Source organism: Vanessa tameamea, chromosome 26 (genome assembly GCF_037043105.1).
Source record: "Vanessa tameamea isolate UH-Manoa-2023 chromosome 26, ilVanTame1 primary haplotype, whole genome shotgun sequence".
Lineage (NCBI taxonomy): Eukaryota > Metazoa > Arthropoda > Insecta > Lepidoptera > Nymphalidae > Vanessa > Vanessa tameamea.
In genome coordinates, this window is record NC_087334.1 from 4,394,603 (window position 1) to 4,409,070 (window position 14,468).

General features: G+C 33.8%; 1 protein-coding gene and 1 pseudogene across 1 annotated transcript in view; one reads left to right on the forward strand and one right to left on the reverse strand.

Moving 5' to 3' along the window:
- The window catches only part of LOC113393212 (polyamine-transporting ATPase 13A3), a 52,181-nt gene that overhangs the window by 18,875 nt on the left and 18,838 nt on the right, over positions 1 to 14,468 (forward strand). The window lies entirely within an intron of this gene.
- Positions 12,419 to 13,362, reverse strand: LOC135194175 (uncharacterized; annotated as a pseudogene).

Sequence of the window (14,468 nt, forward strand, 5' to 3'; positions counted from 1 at the left end):
GTTTTATTCGAGATATATGTTATTTTTTATATAAGTAATATAAATCCCCTACATCGTTAATGCGCCAGCAACCTTGGGATATAAGATGTTATATCCCCTGTAGTTACACTGTCTCACCTACCCTTTAAACCGGTGCACAACAATATTAAGTATTGCTGTTTAGAAGTAAAATATCTGACGAATAGCGCCACCAATACTTGGTGGTAGGGCTTTGTGCAAGCCCGTCTGGGTAGATACCACCCACTCATCAGATATTCTACCGCCAAATAACAGTACTCTGTATTGTTGTGTTCCGGTTAGAAGGGTGAGTGAGCCAGTGTAATCACAGGCACAAGGGACATAACATCTTAGTTCCCAAGGTTGGTGGCGCATAGGTGATGTAAGGAATGGTTAATATTTCTTACAGCGCCTTTGTCTATGGGCCGTGGTGACCACTTACCATCAGGTGGCCCATATGCTCGTCCGCCAATCAATGCCATAAAAAAAAAAACCAAGTGAATTGACGCATTTGGCATTTTTTTATAATGTATGTTAGAATGAATAAAATGCGGGCTTGTATCCTTTTAGATAACAATTTGAATATATTTTTAACGTTTTTTCTTTTTATAAAATTGTATTTTATAGTAAAATATATGAAGAACTAGTTGCTGTCCGCGGCTTCGCTCGCGTTTAAGGGTTTGATCGTCAGGTGGAATGCATTAAAAAATAGCCTGTGTCCTTCTTTGGAGTTCAAGTTTGTTTCATACTAAATTTCGGTTGAGCTGTGAAATAGCAACAAATAGACCAACAGAATTATTGCCCAGACGTGGGATTACGGACTATTTACGGATCGTCGTATTTTTAAATACATAATATTTTTATTATTTAAACTTACTTTTTGATTTGAAGCCAAAGATTTGAAGAAATATACCTCTTTAAATCTGTATGTAAACTATTATCCGATTCAACTAGCGCCTAAACTAACGTTAAATATTCTCTGTCCTTCAAATATACACCAATTTTCATGGAGATCGATTAAACGATTAATAAATTTATGTGCTGCAGCATCATCTAGTGACAAAATTTACCAAAAATCACGGTAAAGAGTATACAACTGTATCCATAGCAAAAAATTCTAAGTAGCCATGTTCATGCAATTTCGTCAGTGTTTAAGTTCATTAACCTTAAGCAGATATATTAACATCCATTACAAATACTTCCTCTATATCGTCCAAATCTAGAAATGATATAAAACAAAGTTGTTTTCTGTATCTGTCTGTATACATCTTCTTATAAACCACTCAACGGGTTTTAATACGATTTTCACTAATAGAAATATCGATAAGCTACATTTTGTATAAATAATTGGTAAATTTTGTTCAAAATGGCCGAAATATGATGGTGTTTTATGGCAATGGATTACATGGCAAACGCTGACTAAACCATAGGAGGTACATCAAAACAATGTACTAGAGTATTAAAAAGATCTTAAGAGGTCTTAAAAGGTCTTAAAAAGACCTATAGAAAAGTCCGCGAGATGTGTCTATCTTCTAAAGAACAATCATATTAACTATTTTTATCTTTTGCAAATTACAGATAAAAACCGATAACTTATATGTGAGAAAATTATAAAACGTGTTCAAGTATTTATGTTAACCACGTACGAAGTCGCGCGAGTCGTTAGTCTGCAATAAAACAACCAATCATTGCACACAATTTGTTGCATTTACTAAGGTATGTTTTCTGTTGTAATGCGAGTTTAGTTAAGGTTTATTGTATGTATTCCTTTGTGCTAAAACAAATTACTGTTTTGCTTGACACATTAAATGAGAAAAACTAACGCTTGTCGGCCATGATGTTTCACTTACGACGTTGTAAACATAATGCTGCATTTACATGATAAGGCTATAATAATAATTAATCACGACTTTATTTTTTTTTGTACCTTTTTGTTGCACTCGAAACTTCGAATTGTTCGTCTGAGGGTTGACTTGTGATTATTTAATTTTATAAGAATTATAGGTTATATTTTTTATAAACTTCGTATCCAAATTATGATGCGGTTATTGATCAAAGCGAATTCAGATTGCTTATTGTATTTTATTTAATCGATCTGTACTACGTAAAGACGGAGTAGCATCTAAAGAACATTCTAACTACTAAATGCTTAAGACTTGATACCGATCTTTGCTGAAGCAAACCCTATAGGTCGTCGATTCACTAGTCTACCTATAATTATACTTAATTATTTATTGTAAATTTCTGAATAGCGACCGAAATATTAGTAAATAGGAGTGATTATGAATTACCGGAATTCCCTTAATATCTACTGCATGCGAAAACTCTCATTTAATTTTAATCCGAGTTGACTAATGGATAATGATCTCGTAAGATCGTTTCAATATGTGAGAATATATAATGCGATAGGAAGAAGGGCTTCCGCCGAAATATCATATTTTAAACACATCCTATAATTACTATGAAAAAAATTAAAGACTCGGTTTCAAGCACTATCATTCTCAAAGGGAGAAGAGCAAACAGTTCTCTTTTTATCCCTACTTCTTAGGGCAAACTAAAGAGGTTATACCAATAGTTTATACAATAAGTTTATTTTTAAAAAACAATATAATATAGTACAAATAAATATATAGGTAACACTATTTATATTTCGAACTATGTTAAAGAAAAATACAAATTCCATTAAAAATGGTTTGGTTTCCGACCTGCGTGATAACTGCAATTGTTAGATATAAAATAAAGAAAATTGGAACGTATAAAAAAAATGAGACAATGACTCAATCGAGGCCGTGCAATTGCTATAATAAAACTGTAGAATAATTACAGCTGATAAATAAAACGACTACGTTCTAGAAATATATTTGTAAAAATTTACTAGTGATCTCTTCCACTTAAGCCATCCACAATTATTTCTAAAGAACATCGGCCCTTGTATTTTATTTTTTCGCAATAAAATAAGATTGCTTTTATCTTTAGAGCCTAAGAATCCAGAGCAATGTAAGTCTTAATAACAGTTCTTTATCAAGGTCTAGAAATACGCCCGTAAGATTTTATATTTGTTTGAAATTGTAATGAGCACTTTTTCCCCTTTGCCTTTTGATCCCAGGGTCGTCGTTGAACCTACATTATACTTCCATGTACTTAGTTTCATTTTACAGAAAGACCCACGATAATCGGTTGCATTAAGATAGTTATAAAAAATATTCATTATCTACAAAAAATAACAAAAAATTAAAATATATTTTCAAATTATAGTTATGTTTTAACATAATATATTCTTTAAATGATTGCTATTTAGTCAAATATTTGTAAGGCTATTTGAGCTAGTCTTTGTAATTAAAATGGTGGAAAAGAGTGGCCACTAAGTTTCTTGCCGTTTCTTCTCGGTTAAATCTACTTTTCGAATCGGTGGTAGCTTAATATTTAATTCAAAACTGTAAAATGACAATCAATTGAAAATGTCCTTTCTGGGCTTACTTGAATAAAAAATATTTTGATTTTGTTTTTTTTTTAATTAGGCTATGAAATATTGGCAAGATTTAGAGACAAAAATTGTTTTATTCTACTTAAAAAATTGATTTACATCTTGAGAGAACGAAATAGCTCGTAATATTACTGAAAGACACCCACTCCGGTATGCGTCGTACGGATTCATAATAACTGCACTTTGCAAAATTATTTTCTTCCTTCTACATAGCGGATTTCCTCAAAGTAACGGGGTATTAGTTTAAAAATACTCTAACAGCGGAAAGTCATATTCTTTGCATGAGATAACACGATAATATGACAAATTTACTTCTTCAGTTCCAATATATTTTATATAATAGCAAAGGACAAACAGGTTTTTTTTTTCTTAAATTGACAAATGGCCAAAGACCTGTCTGCCTGTGTATCTTTTGTTTTGTTATTTTTATATGTTTTTTTTTTTACATGTAGTATCACCATCTAAATTTTATATATAATTTAAAATTGGAATATTTTCTTGTAACATTTTTTTGGGTTTTATTTTTTATTTACGACCTCTTCATTGACACGTGTTGTTTCTTGTTTCTTGTGCCAGTTGTCTAAAAGACGAAAAGTCGAAACATAAATCAATTTTAATATAGAAATTAATTCTACATAATTCTTGATTACAATTGCAAAAACGCCATAATTTTTAAATTATTTTATGAATAAAATAACTATTCACGTTTTTACTTAAAATTATCAGTTAATAGGTAAGTTTAATGTGTGGTTCAAATCTTTCGACTGTAATTTTAAACCAATCACACCCAAATGAGTCACCTAAAATTAACATACTTTTAATTTTAGTCATATTACAAAATGATACTAAATAATATACCTTCAATGCAGATATTAGTTCGCCTACTTAAAAAAAAAAAAAGAATAATAAAAACGAATAAAAAGGTTTTATTAAATAAGATTTTTGGCTTAGTAAGCTTATTTTATGTTATGAACAAAGGATAGACGCGATATTTCCACGATCCCAGTCTCATGGCAGACGGCTAAATTGGCGAGGGATCACAGCTAGACCTTGCACGCCCTCTTGACTGTTTGGATGTGATTTATTGTCCATTTATTGTTACTACCTGTCGCTTATTTCAAGCAGATCGTTTACATTTTGACCTCTTTTAACACTTCTAAGCAAATATGAAAGTATTTCATCATAAACATTTTTTATAATTATCTTTTCAGACATTTAAACGCATGTAATGCTCTTGCAAATCGTTACATAGAAACTACTTCTAGTAAAAAATGCTTGAACTCTACCTAGTAAAACTAAATATGCATGATTTTATTAACTTCATAGTGTATATATAAAATTTTAATATATATCCTTATTGCAACAATCTTACTTACTAGTAATTAAATGTAATTAAATTGTTTTCATTAATTGATTTATTTTTATAGTCGTTTCAGAATCGGATTTTCCGTTTGCCTGCACACGTAGGCAAATGACCTAACCTAACCTACACCATCTAGTATATAGGTTACATGGTTTACTGTGCAAGTCCATCTGGTGGTAGGTGTGGTACTATTATGACAATATTACTATTGTGGTGTTTCGGTTTGAATGAGTAAACCAGTGTAGCTAAAGGAACAATGGACATGGTGGCGCTTTGGTAACGTACGGAATGGTTAATATTGTGTGGTGACCACTTACCATCATTTGCTAGATCACACCAACCAACTAACTAACCTGATAAAAGTGAAGATTAACTCGAATATATGAAATAATAAAGTATCGTATATATTATAAAATTTTTAGATGACGTATTGATCGGAGCTGCAAATCCCGTAATGTTAATCCAAATTTCGTTGATTTTTAATTTGTTGTAGTTGAGCTGAGATTAATTAAAAATATCCTATACATCGATTTAATTTACCTTAGGTCGTAGACGACGGCAATTACAAGCTAAGTGACAATAATAGTCACCTAGCTTGTCGTTTGTTATGTCCTAATAGACGTAACAAATATTTAACACACGAACATAAATTCAAAGAAAAAATATCTTTGTATCTTTAAGTATTAAGTATTAGTAAGTATTATCTTTTTAGGTTATTTATTAAAAAGTCGTTACCATCGAGATAGTCGTAAAAAAGTGTGCCGGTTATTGTTTGTTTTAGTTATTATGCAATTTGCTTATCTATCTGTACTTATGAAAATACTATCAAATGTTATCGTCAAGCATGTTATTTACAAAAGTAAACTTCTAAAATTGGCCGTCGAATTAATCTAACAGTAATTATAAATGCTGTCTGCCTATTAGTTAAGTTGTCACGACTAAAGAACTGAATTCAATTCCTCTCGAGATTGCTCACTCTTGCGAAAGCTCGAATGGATAAATCCTGGAATGCTTTTTGGATTTCATCAAAATCGGTTAAGAGTAAGTATTATTCGGCGTTACAACCTAAAATTCCGAGGCGACCTTGGTTTTCATTTCACAGGCACACTGACCGTTGGGTCACTTTCACTATCTGTCGGTTACGCCTCGGCCATTGATGCACACCTATCCACCTAGCAAAAATAAGAGTTCGAGATCACTCGCTATGTGAATGTAGCCTAGACAAAGGTAAATCCCATATCCTGTTCCTTTGCCCTAAACTTCTTCATCCCATTTACGACATTCTCCCTCCTAAAGTCCCTCGCCCTACAAATGTTGAATATTTGTTGACGTTTGTGTTAAGTCCAATTTGCTCTTTTTTATGTAAATATATTAAATGTAATAAAATTAAGTTGTGAATAGTCCAATTTAGTGTTATATTTTAGTATAATATGTAGTTTAGAGTACTAACAATTATTTTTAATCTACCTTATTATTAACCCTTAATGTTTGTGTTGTTCTAGGTTAAAGATTAACAACGAAATTGTTACTAATATGTTAGTCTACAAAATTTTATTGAGTTTGTTTCCTCAACCGTACCGATCAATCTCTTTCGTGTCTTATCCATCGTACGTTACATTGGCGTAATAATCTGTGCCCTGTCGGCACAACGAAAAGCCATTAAACTAAGAATTGAATTGAAAGAACTTAACCGATCGTAATTACTTCGTGATAGGGTTTTGTGCAAACATGCCTGGGTAGGTGTCAACCAGTCATAATTTATTCTACGGCTAAACAGCACTATTTAGTATTTGCTTGTATTCTGCTTTGAAGGATTAGTCAGCCAGTGTATTGACAGGCACAAAGGATAACTTGCAATGCTGGTGCTGGCAATGTAAGGAATGGTTAATGTTTACAGCGCCAGTGTCTATGAACAGTGATCTCTTAATTTTTTATTTAAATTAATTAATTATTTAAATGAAATAAAAAGAGTAATAAATAAACCTCTATATAAATCTACGGAAAAATAATGGATCAATGTTATGTCAGTTGAATTTGTTTAACATAAAATGTTTAGTGTCATTTCTATCGCTTTTAAATTAAATAATTATCTAGCATTACCAATTTTTATTTTTAGTTGAAGTTGAGATGAGTTTAATAAAAATGTTTTTTTTTATCAATTCGAAATTCATTTAAAAATAAATATTAACGTATCTGTTATATTAAAATGTTTTAGCCTTACTTCTTTTCTTTTCATAGACAATTTAATTATAAATTCCTGGCAATATCAAAAGTCTTGTATTTATAATTTTTCTGTCACAGATTATAAATAATACATTACGGAACCGATTAGAAAGTAGGAAATTTAAATATTCAATTTTTTCTGATTAAATTATTCTATAGTTAGATGTTATCTAACCGTATAATTACAAATAGTAGTCATGCCTATTTATATAATAAACTCATTATAATGTAGTTGATACGCATCACCATTGCCTATTATTACTTGCGTAATGTCTATTGATACATTATATTCGTTTAAACTACCTTTTACTCCAAGGTTGGTGGCGCATAGGTGATGTAAGGAATGGTTAATATTTCTTACAGCGCCTTTGTCTATGGGCGGTGGTGACCACTTACCATCAGGTGGCCCATATGCTCGTACGCCAATCAATGCCATAAAAAAAAAAAAAAGTTTTACATATTCGGAGCTGTCAAATTGACAGTTAAACATTCTATTTCATTAGAAGTAAGAGTACCGATAAACGAATCTTAAATTACCAGCACTGCATCTGCTCTACAAACAGATTCTTGATTAATTTATAATACAACAATATTACAATTAACTATTAATATCCAAATTTATTTTACTCTTAAATGTTCGACAATTACTCGTTGAAATTCAAAACGCCATTCAAGATCTCAATCAATGATATCACGTTACTAAATATCATCGGTACCCTATAATAAATCCTGTTTATATGTGTAAATGCCCAGTTTATATGTCTTGGTCGAAATTCGTTCGGGACTAAAAAATTGCTGCTTTTTTCTTCGATTTAAAAAAAAGAAGAAAAATAATTTGATTAATAAATTGGTAATTTCATTTATACTCGACGATGACGTCATTCCAGCCAAATTAAAAAAAATAAAATTAAAATTAATTATTTTGGGCAAAAAATGTATACTAAGTATATATATATATACTTAGTATATATATACAACAAGTATATATGTATATACTTAGTAGACCGAATTTCCATTGCTGCCAATTTACATGACAATAATTGTATGCTAATTCGGCATCATATAATTGCCGGTTCCAGTTAACGCAAAAATTTGTTAAATATTTTCAATGGACTATAAAATATTTTAATGAAACATGTAATAAAATTTAATTGCCTTTAATTATAAAGATTTATATGCAGTCAAATCCAAATAAAACATACAAAACATACGAAAACCTGCTTTTATAGGCACTATGCTTATCGTTTGAGCGTTATGGCTACATACGGCCATAAATTTGTCTTTATTCAATATAAAAAGTTATCGTTATTTTTTTGCAATTAAGCTATTTTATGAGAATCGTTTTATTAATTCAGATTTTAAGCGCTACGATATAAGAGACAAGTTCTATTAAAATCATACCAACATTACATTAACTTAGTCGTGGGTAGGTAAAACTTATTACAGAAAAAGATATTTTGCAATTCGTTTAGTAATATCTGAGTTTTGCATATTAAATATTATAAACACTACAAAGGTAAATAACAGTGAAGTATGAAACATTTTGTCCAAATCGTTACAAACAAACATTGTTAGTATTTTTATTTCCAAATAATGTCTCCGAAATGCGGCTCAAGGGCTCGTTCCGGTGACTACTCCTATTCATAGTAAATGTCCTTCAAACTTTTATAAACTGTATGTTTTGTTGGCCGCTGAGGCGTGGTAACAGTTGTTGTTAACTGTGGAATTAAACTCCGATGTAATTTGTGGTTTAGCATTTAACAATGATTATGTTAAACTGTAGTAGGTACACTAGAGTTGTTGATTTATATAATTTAACAGTACAGTAACAACATATTAAACCAAGCTGCTCTAATGTTGGTTAGTAGATGTAAACATGACTGAATTTCATCCACCACAAGTTAGAGATGAATTTAAACACAAATTAAACACATGAATATTTAGGTAGTAGTCTTTGTTTGTCTTCAGTCCACAATTTTCGCTGAAGATTAACAAGTTTTGGCCATCTCTGCTAAATTGTATTTAATCTATTTCCTATCAGTGAATTAATAAGGACTAAATTTAGTCGTTGAAATATTTTGTCTTTTACTTCGAGTTGTTTACCTATATTGTTTGCATTCGTATCGCTTGGGATCCTCGATTAAAAAAGCAATATGAATCTTATTGCAATTTAAGACTAAAATATCTCCTTGAAATCAATTATTAAACTAATTAATATTGATCAGTAAGCAGATCTTATTAATTAAATGTGTTAATATTTTTCTTTGTTCTTTACCTTTAGTGAAGATGAACGAATAATTTGAAACATAACGATTCAAGTACTAAATATTATGTTTGAAAATTAACCGAAAAGTCGTTGGGGTATGCGAGCTAAACAGACGTATTATGGTATATGAGCGGCCGAATCGACCATTAACCATTAAAAAAATTCAATGAAAATAACAGGTACATACAGATGCTAAGGCGAAACGAATAATACAAAATTTTATGTACAATAAATAGGTACTGGCAATCATACCCATAGATACTCGTATTATATGTAGGTAATATTAACCAATCCTTAAAAACTTGCACCAGCATTGAGAACTGTTACTTGGCTGTGTTAATACTGGCTCACTCGCCCTTCAAACAGGAACACACAAACACTACTGTTTTTATACCGCCACCTACTGCACAATTGTTAGTTTTAGATTAGCAGCAGTGTCCGAAATTCGGTAAGGAAGAAGCTTTGAATCATGTTAGCAAGATATATTATATCTATATTTATATTTTACAGTCTCCTCAAATCATCTTTATATCACGACTTTTATTTACCTACATTTAAAATATGACTAGTCCCAAGGCTTGGTCATAACAATTTTAGTACGAGGCGTTCTAGTATCAAATATCACGTTAGCAGGCTAACCTATGCTGATGATCTAAAACTCCTGACTGACGGACCGAGAGGATACCTTTAATATTGGCACATAAGATAAAAATAAATCCAACTATTACCGTTTATTAAACCATAATTCCTATAATAATCATAATATTTGTTTATAATAGTTTGTCCTTAATATGCCGGAAGCATCATAAAGGTATCTACTTCTAAAGTATCATTAGATTGAATTACGAATACAAGTTTTTTTTTTAATGATATGAAGTAATGCGTAATTTATTCCGTTATTATTTATACTAATACTATAAATGCGAAAGTAAGTCTGTATGTCTGTTGCTCTTTTCTGGCCAAACCACTAAGCCGAATTTGATGAAATTTGGTTTAAAACAAACTTGTACTACAAAGGACATAGTCTACTATTTAAGACTAACACCTGACTTAAACTGCTACTAGCTGCAACTAGCTTTATATAATTTAAAATTTGTATTGAATTTATAGTTCTTTTCATACTTAACATAGACGTTCGACATTAAATAAAATATTTAATTAAGTTTATAATGTTTACGTTTTGATATATCCAGAAATTTAGTGAAACATAACTTGTTCTATGATGCGATTCATTTTTATATTTGATCAATAAAAACTATTTACGTAATTTAATGTAGTATTGCAATTCTGTGTTCAATATTAATAAGTCTAGCAGCTTCTATAAAATACTATCAAATTATAATAAAAAAATTACAACATGCTAAGGCAAGGTTACTTTGGTAATTTGTCACTAGTTTATGTTATAGTAATTAAACATGACGGAACCCCTGTAGCTCTTAAAAAAATTTGAATCAAATAGTGCTTAATTTTTCTTAAGTTATGTACAGAACTACAGAATAACCATTACCAACGCAGTTCTAAACAAGTCTGTATAGTACAATTTCAGAAAAATAATTATTTAACAAAACGAGGACGGTATGTCATGGAATAAAATATTCATCAAATTCTTAGAATTATTTTATTATAGTCAACGATTTTATAGAATACATTTACTTCAATGTCTGTCTGTCTAGCGCAAGAAGGGGTCAATAGGTCTTCGTGAAACGGCATTATAAATTTTAACGGTATGTTATGGTTGTAAATATAGTGATAAAAATCACAATTTTAAAGTTTATACGAATCCATTAATATAGGAGTCTATAAATTATAACAAAAGGAAATACATATAATATGCTGTGGGCAAAGACCTCATCTCGAACATTTCATCAGAAAGTGTAAAAAAAGGGCCTGATAAAAAGATGACCCGAGTTTATAACACGTAGGCTTTAATCGAAGTTCGCATGTTCAAATCCCGACTTACCTGTTATATTCCGAGATTGTCTTTGATCATTAAAATAAAATATTAAAAAATGCTATACATACCCAAACGTTAAGATTTAGAGGATTATTGATCAATTGTTTTTATTTAAAATTCTAAAGATCAACACAAGGTGAGTATGAACTCACGGCCATTTCGTGAAACAGGTAAAATGTCACAAGGTAATCCGTTAGCTTATCATCACTCATCCAATACTATATAAGCACACTCTGTTTGCATCGGTTTTCAACTAGGTTTGTTGTCTCAAGGGCACTCACGCATAGTATGTGCTGTTTTAATGTAAATATATTTTTGAAAAAAAGTATATTCAGTGTCGTTGTTATCAATTAAACCTTATGATCCATTTCTTTTAATAGTTGGCTAATTCTGTTTGAAATTATTTCTAAAAGTAATTTAATCAACTATATCATTCATTATTTTCTTCGTTTTTTTTTTTTTGTTTTGAACAAAACAAATATTGCTTTACTATATATACTAAGATCTAGAGCCAATGCGTTGGCTTCTTGCGTCCTGGCACATATACAACAAGTTGGCATTTTCGTTCCGTTACATACCCAACAAGTTGACTTCTTGCGTCCTGCCACATATAAGGTTGCCAGGTCGCCAAACAGACCAGCTAGTTTGGCCGGACATTTGGGTAAAAAGGCCGGAAATTTGGGTAAAAAGGCCGGAAATTTGGGTAAAAAGGCCGGGCACCATACATTTTTAAAGATTTTGTGTGTGTAGTATTGAAGGATACGGTATTTTTTTATTTAAAATCAAGCTTTTCTGATGAATCAATCAAAAAAAAAAACCATGAATCTTGTTAATTTCTAATGACATATAAATTAAATCGAATGTATTTCGTTTGCGTAATAAAAACAATACAATATACTAGCCTAACCTAACAAAAGCCGGACAAGACTTACACTGTTTATTTTGCCCGAACACGCAATCAAAAAGCCTAAGTATGTCTGTCTATATCCGGACGCCTGGCAACCCTGTGGCTACATACCAGTCGGTGAGTTCTTTATGACAGAATAATCGGTTACACATTGTCTCAGAATATATATTTTTTTTTATCTTAGAGATGGCAAACTAGCAGGAGGCTCACCTGATGGAAAGTGACTACCACCGCCCATGGACATCTGCAACACCGGGGGCTGGCTGGTGCGTTGCCGGCCTTTCAGAAAGGAGTACGCTCTTTTCTTGAAGGTTCCCAAGTCGTATCGGTTCGGAAAAACCGCCGGCGAAAGCTGGATTCACAGAGTGGTTGTGCGAGGCAGAAAAAGTCTTAAAAATCGCGCTGTTGTGAATTTTCGGACATCTAGGTGGTACGGGTGATATTTGGAATTTTGACGAGATGTCCGAGGGTGAAATTCAGCAGCCGGGATAAATCCGAACATTTCCTCGGAACATTCCCCGTGAAAAATTCTGTAGAAGATGCAGAGCGATCCAACATCTCTATGCAAAGCCAAAGGATCAAGCAGATCGGAAAGGGCTTGATCGTCGATAATTCGAGCCGCTTTACGTTGGATACGGTCAAATGGAAGGAGCTGGTACTGGGGAGCACCCGCCCAGAGGTGAGAGCAGTACTCCATGTGAGGCCGAATTTGCGCCTTGTATAGTCTTAGACCATGGGCTGACGTGAAATACTGTCTTGCCTTGCTGAGCACACCGAGCTTTTTTGATGCCAATTTGGCTTTGCCTTCCAATTGACCGCGGAACTGAACGAGGCTCGAAATGTCGACGCCAAGTATTCCGATACTAGCTGTGGCTGCTAACGGTGTGTTCTCAAATCGTGGAGATACGACAAATGGTGTTTTTTTAGCAGTTAACGCGCAAACTTGCATCTTTTTGGGGTTGAAATGGACTAGGTTTAGCCGACCCCAGTTCGAGACTTTGTTTAACGAAGAATCAATTTCAGACACAAGTTTGTTCCGGTTTTCTTCGACGTTTTCCCGAGAAATATTAGCACGGCCGGTGTATGAGGTGTCTACGGTGCTGTCGTCTGCATAGCAGTGAATGTTACTGATTTGCAACAAGTCATTGATATGCAGAAGAAACAGAGTGGGTTATAGAACGCAGCCTTGTGGAACACCAGCATTGACGAATTTTAAGTCGGAGCATGCACCGTCGACAACGACCTTGATGCTCTGATCTGCCAAAAAACTGGTAATCCAATTGCATATATTCCCGGGAAGCCCATAGAAAGGAAGCTTCGAAAGAAGCGTTTTGTGCCACACGCGATCGAAGGCCTTCGCTATGTCCAGACTGGCTGCTAATGCCTCCCCCTTGCTCTCAACTGGTTCCGCCCATCTATGAGTAAGGTAAACTAGAAGATCACCGGCTGAGCGGTAGCCCTTTTTAGGGATCGGATGCACCAAAGCATTCTTCCAGGAGTTCAGGACGACGCCGAATGCATAGGATTGCCGGAAAAGAAGCGTTAAGACCGGCGCCAACTCGGGAGCACAAGTCCTTAGAATGAATATCCAAGGAAAGAAGTGCTTTACGAACTGCACTTTGCCGGAATTTTCGGAACCGCGGGATTGTTGGTGGTGTCTTTCCTCGGTCATCCAGAGTCGAGTTCGCCGCCAAGAGAGAGCCTAAAAGATCAGCTTTCTCCTTCGCGGTATGGGCCAATGACTCACCGTCCCTGTGCAAAGATGGAAAAGAGGGCTGACAGAAATTCCCTAAGACAGCCTTAGCGAGAGACCAGAACGCAAGTGTTCCTGAAGGGAGGCGCACCTGTCTCTCGCCAATTCTGCCGGCGTTCAAGTTGGAGTTGAGTCCCCTTATGTTGCCTTATGATGCCTGCTCCGCTTGCCCCGAACAGTGGCGAGCGCAAAATTGCCCCCCCCCCTCCCAGATTTCGGAGGGCAGCCTGGGCACCCCTGCTCAGGTGGTGTACGTCCTGAGCATGGATGCCCAGAGAGGGATTCTCCACCGCAGTCGCTGATGGTACACTCCTGGGGTAATAAAACCAAATTCTGCACAACCATTGTTTTAGAGGGGGGGGGGGGGTCAGGTCTCCGGGACTCTCACATACCGGACGAAACGCGGTAAGTGAGAGAGTGGTTCTTCCTCGGGCGTGCCGGCCCATTCGGCTGCAACCCGAAGGTATGCAGTGTGGCACTACCGCATCGAAAATTCAGATGTTACGTCAACGACCCCTCTT